The sequence below is a fragment of the Prionailurus viverrinus genome, chromosome E1, assembly GCF_022837055.1.
Source record: "Prionailurus viverrinus isolate Anna chromosome E1, UM_Priviv_1.0, whole genome shotgun sequence".
NCBI lineage: Eukaryota > Metazoa > Chordata > Mammalia > Carnivora > Felidae > Prionailurus > Prionailurus viverrinus.
The window spans coordinates 49,124,346-49,130,345 of record NC_062574.1 but is presented as its reverse complement, the minus strand read 5'-3'; positions in this window follow the sequence as shown (position 1 = coordinate 49,130,345).

The window sequence follows — 6,000 nt, the reverse complement described above, 5'->3', positions numbered from 1 at the left end:
ACACGCACACACGCACAGGCAGGGAGCCATGCTTCCCCAGCCCCGGAGAGCCTCTGGCTGTGTCTGAGCCAAGGTAGGAGTAGCAAAGGGAAGCGGGGAGCACCAGGCAGCGTCTGGGGATGACTCGGGGGCAGGAGAGAGGAGTGGGGAGGACCACCCGGTGCCAGCGAAGGACCTTAGGAGATGACCTGGCGGGGGTCCGCCCCCCCCCCCCCACCCCGGGGGCAGCCAGCTGGGCCTCACTCGGTAATTTCACGAAAGGCACTTTGCTTTGGGGGAAAAGATTGGCAAACATCCCCTAATGGCGTTCCGTGGCCTGATGGCGGCTGGTGGGAGAGCCACGCGGGGTAGGAGGTGGCCTCGGTGATGAGCAAGAGTGCACGTGTGGAGGGGCTCTGCGGAAATGTGGCCAGAGGGAACGTGGGGGGGGGGTGCTGCTGGTCAGCATGGCATGGGCTCCCGTGGTCAGGGAAGGTGGGGACAGGCTCACGGGGTGGCTGGAACGCCCTTAAATGCCAGCTGTGATGCTCATCGACAGTGTGACCCGAGGCATGGGTTTGATTTTTAAGTGAGATCTCCATAATATACAATTAACCACTGGAAAGTTTTTTTTTTTAATTAGTTTGAGAGAGAGAGAATGAGTGGGGGAGGGGCAGAGAGAGAGAGAGAGAGAGAGCAAGCAGGGGAGGGGCAGAGGGAGAGGGAGACACAGAATCCCAAGCAGGCTCCAGCGTCCGAGCCATCAGCACAGAGCCCGATGCGGGGCTCGAACCCACAGACCGCGAGATCACGACCTGAGCCAAAGTCGGCCGCTTAACCGACTGAGCCACCCAGGCGCCCCCTAATCGGGGCATTTTGTATGGATGGCGTCATCCGGTGTGTGGTCTCCGTGGCTGGCTTTCTTCACGTTCTCAGGGGTCGCCCCACATCGTAGCGGGTGTCCGTGCTTCCCTCCTTTTTAAGGGCTCAGCGATATTCCACCGGATGGATGAACCTCACTTGGCTTATCCATTCCTTGGCGGATGGGCCTTTGGATTGTTTCCAGCTCTGGGCGATTGTGCTGCTGGGAAGGTGGGTGCCCGAGTACTTGTTTGAGTATCTGTTTTCAGTTTGGGGCTATACCTACGAGTGGAATCCTGAGTCATATGGAAATTTTATGATTAACTGGGGAACCATCAAACTTTTATTTCATGGTGGCCTCAACGTTTTACATTTCCACCGGCAGGATATGAGGGTTCCGATTTCTCCACATCCCACTGCTTGCTATGTCCTTAAAAAAAAAAAAAGCTCCCTCTCTCTCTGCCCCACCCCTGCTTGCACTCTGTCTCTCAAAAATGAATAAATGTTGGGGCGTCTGGGTGGTTCCGTCGGTTGAGCGTCCGACTTCGGCTCGGGTCACAATCTCACCGTTTGTGGGTTCGAGCCCCGCGTCGGGCTCTGTGCTGACAGCTCGGAGCCTGGAGCCTGCTTCGGATTCTGTGTCTCCCTCTCTCTCTCTGCCCCTCCCCTGCTCACGCTCTGTCTCTCTCTGTCTCTTAAAATTAAATAAAAATGTTAAAAAAATTCTTTTAAGCGAATAAATGTTAAAAAAAATAATAAAAAAGCTACAGCCATCCCAGGGGGTGCAAAGCGGTACCCTTTTGGGGTCTGGATTTGCACTCACTAATGACTAATGATGGTGAGCATCTCTCCACATACCTCCTGATCATTTGCCTGTTTTCTCTGCAGAGGTGTCTATTCAAGTTCTTTGCTCGTTTTCTGGAAAGGTTCTGAAGCAGAGCTGTATGCCCCTTTAAGCCTCAGCTTTACTATCTGTAGGATGGGGGAACACAGGAGTGCCTCCTCCGTGGAGGGCAACCAAGCGTCCCGGTTTCCCGGGACCGTCTGGTGTCAGCAGTCCCACGAAACCCCTCTGGCAGGGGCAGCCTGGGGACCCTCCCGAGGAGGGGTGTGGGAAGCTCGTGGCGGGAGTAAATGTCAGCTGTTATGACTTAATCATTTCAGTACGCGCTTATGGTCGCGAAGTCTGAATGCAGAGAGCCCGAGTCAGGAGTAAAAGTGACCTCAAGCCGACCACGTGGAAAGTTTCTGAAGGTTTACAGATTGGTTTAGGTGGCAGGACCTTGGGGATGTTGATATGCGGAGGAGAAAGGAACAGTGATCATCCTAATACTTTATTTTTTACAATTTTTAAAAAAGTTTTTATTTATTTTGAGAGAGAGAGAGAGAGAGAGTGCGAGCGAGTGCATAAGTGGGGGAGGGGCAGGGAGAGAGAGAGAGAGAGAGAGAGAGGAGGATCCCAAGCGGGCTCCACACGGTCAGCGCAGAACCCGATTCAGGGATTGAACTCACGAACCGTGAGCTCATGACCTGAGCTGAGATCAAGAGCCGGACACTTCTCTGACTGAGCCCCCGTCCTAATCCTTTCATTAGTAATATTTATCGAGCCATCATCGAGTACCAGCCGCAGAAGGGGAAGAGAAGGCTGGTGGGAGGGGCCCCTTTGGAGGCCGCAGAGCCGAAGGGGCTGGAAGAATGACGATGTGGGTGGTGAAGAAGTGTCCAAGGAAGGAGACGGGCTCGTGGGTCCCGCTTCTCCTCGTGGGGTCTCTGCTTCCGGAGAACCTCAGGCACGGCCTCAGCCGGTGGCTCAGAGGCCCAGGCCCCAGCGGGAGCCTCCTGGGATCCCCTCAGTCTTGCTGCCTCTCCTTGCAGGGGCCGGGGGGACCTCCCATCGGAGATTCCCAGCCAGGCCCCTGAGCCCTTTCTATCTACTCAATCGTCCATTCAACGCTTGCCGGGTGTCCCCACGGGTCAGAGCCTGTGCTGGAAGGGGAAATGGGGGCCCTCCCGAGCAGCTCCGGAGCAAACAGAGCCTGGAGGCGGGGTCCGGCTGTCAGTTCTGGGAAGGCCCCGATGCCCCGGGGAACGCACTGGGATGTGGTTCCCGGTGCAAGAGGCCACCGGGTTCTGGAAGGCACAGCAGGGGCTCGGTAAGCAGCACTGGTTCCTGGAGCCCCGTTACAGCTGCGACCCACTGCCAGCCTGCTTTCAGTTAGGAGGATGTGATGGGCCTCATCTGCTCTGTCTCGCCGGGGACCGAGACAGCTCACAGAAAGTGGGGAAGCAGTCTGGACGCTTCCTGGGGAAGCAGTCTCCCAGGACGCAGGGTCCAGGCCAGCTTTGTGTCCTCCATGTCTGAAGGCAGAGGCAGAGGGACGCCAGGAGACAAGGGGCCCGGCTCCGGGGACCGACTCTTCCGCTCACCGGCTGTGCGGCCTTGGGCCAGTAATGATTTTTCTAGTGACAGGATTGGACGGGATCCTGTAAAAGTGACATGCTCCCAAGGGTCCTCGGGAAGACGGTGATGGTCTGTCCTCCAAGGCCTACGGGTGAGCAAGCTCCCTACCTGTGTCTCAGGCACTACCCCTGTTGAGTCAATCTGTGTTCTCGACTCTCTTGGCGCATATTCGCTAAACACCTCTGATGTGCCTGGAACCCTCTGGTAACCCTGCCCTTTGAGAGTCCAGACGGTACCTGCCCACCTGGAGCTCAACTTCTACCACAGCAGACGTGTTCTGTGTCATTCCGGATCGCGGGGGCCCTGGCGGATGAGCAAACGTCACAGGGAGGTGGGTTTGGTTACCTGAGTGGTGACCTCTGTGTTACATCTCACCGAGAGACTTTCTCTCTGGCTGGTGTTGGGCACATGGCTGTTGGGGGGGGGGGGGTGGCCCACACAGCAAGGAGCTAAAGGCAAGCCGCGGCCAGCTACCAGCTAGGAATTGAAGATGACCTCTGGCCGACAGCCGGCAGGAAGCTGAGTCCCTCCGTCCGACAGGCCACGGACAATTCAATTCTGCCGGCAACTCCAGGATTTTTGAAACAGATCCTTCCCCAGTTGAACCTCAGATAAGCCCACAGCCCGGACCTCAATGGCAGCTTGCAGGTGAGATTAAAGCAGAGGACCCAGCCAAGCTCGGCCAGACTCTTTAAAAAAATTTTTTTTAAACATTTTTATTTATTTTCGAGAGAGAGAGAGTGAGAGAGAGTAAGAGAGAGAGAGAGAGGAAGGGGCAGAGAGAGAGGGAGACACAGAATCCGAAGCAGGCTCCAGGCTCTGAGCTGTCAGCGCAAAGCCCGACACGGGGCTCGAACTCACGGACCCTGAGATCATGACCTGAGCCCAAGTCGGACGCTCAACCGACCGAGCCTCCCAGGCACCCCAGTGTGCCGGAATCTTGACCCACAGAGGGCTAGTCTTCCGCTGCTAGGTTGTGGTGATATTGTTACGCAGGCGTGGGTAAGTGGCCCAAACCTTGGAAAGGAGGCCAGCCTGGCTTTCCAGTGGAGCCTCTTCTGACCTGGAGATTCTGCAACCGTGTTTTCTTCGCCTTCGTCTCCAGCCTTATGCTTGGTTCGGTTTCTGGCCAATGCGCATTTCTTAAGTGATAGCACTGCTTTCTGCGTCGAAGAAGCAGGAGGCTTGGCCTCTGAGGGGCAGGTGCCTGACCGGCGCTGGGGTGGAAGCCGAGGCCCGGATTCTGCTCTCGCTCTAGCCGCTCCCTCCCAGCGTGACCTTGGGCCAGGCCGGCTGGGCTTCGTGCGCCTCCTTGATGAAGCATCGGACCTACCCACTCGCAGGTTTGAGCAGGTGAAATGAGCTAACGTGACGGCCTGTGAAGAAGCCCTCGGAGGTAAGGAGTCATGATTTGTTATGAGATGTCACAAGCATTCCTGCTGGGTGACTCAGGAGGCTCACACACTTGGAGAGTTCCCTTCCAAATAAGGCTTGGAGAGCCTCTCGTTTGAGCCCGGAGCCTCCCGGAGCCGGTCTGAGGACCTGGCCCACCCTACCAGCACCGCCTCCTCTGTTGTGAGAGAACCCGCCCAAAGAGCCGTGATCACGGACCCTGCGTGTGTGTGTGTGTGTGTGTGTGTGTGTGGAAACCGACGGATGGCATCCCTGCAGCCTACGAGGCCACCCCTCCGCACTGAGCAGGTGCGGGGGCATCTCGAGCTCGCCTTCATGGGTGCGGGTGGGGACCGCAGGCTGGTCGGCGGGTAAAGAGACGGAGAGGAAGACGGAGAGGACAGTAACCAGGGGGCACGAACCATCTTCTCGACAGACCGTCTCACCTTCGTTCACCACCCTTTGTAGCGAGTCGGTGCTAAAACCAAAACTTCGATCTCATTTTCTGCGGCAAATTTGCTTTAAAAGCCACCAGCGTTCTTTTCTCGTCCCGAGCTGAAGTCCTCACGACTTTTCAGCGGCTCCAGGAGGAGCCAGGAGAGCCCAGGGAGCAGGCAGATGCCTGGCCCGGTGGCCCGGGGGGCGGGGAGCGAGACAGATTGCTCTGCTGGCCCTTTCCGGGTCAGCCGGGGAAAGAAGCACCAAGTACCTGCTGACCCGTTGCCAATGCCACCTAGAGGGCCGGGCCGGAGGCCCAGGTGGGTGCAGACTCCGCAGGAGACGGGGCTGTCGTTGAGCAGGGCGTCTGCCGCTGGAGGTGGGGGGTGACGTGTGGTGTCAGGAGTGCAGACCGTGGGCCAGTCCCACCCTTCATTTCCCGGGGAAGGGTCTGGAACCGGGTTTGTCCAGCTCTGCCCCTCCCAGCCCTGTGACCTTGAGCACGCTACTTTATGCCTCCTCGGCTCTGTTTCCCTATTAGCTTGACAAATGAGCACTAAAGATATGTGTACACATGCATATACACATATCCACCTGACACACACATTATATATTACACGTACAATGTACGTAACACACGTAATACAAACGTGCATAAGGACGTAATATACGCATGTATTTATATATGTTAGCTACGATTTTGCGTTGATTTCAGTGAATTTTTAAAAAATTTTTTAATGTTTATTTACTTTTGAGAGAGAGAGAGAGAGAGAGAGAGAGAGAGACAGAGCGTGAGCAGGGGAGGGGCAGAGAGAGAGGGAGACACAGAATCCCAAGCAGGCTCTAGGCTCCGAGTGGTCCGCACAGAG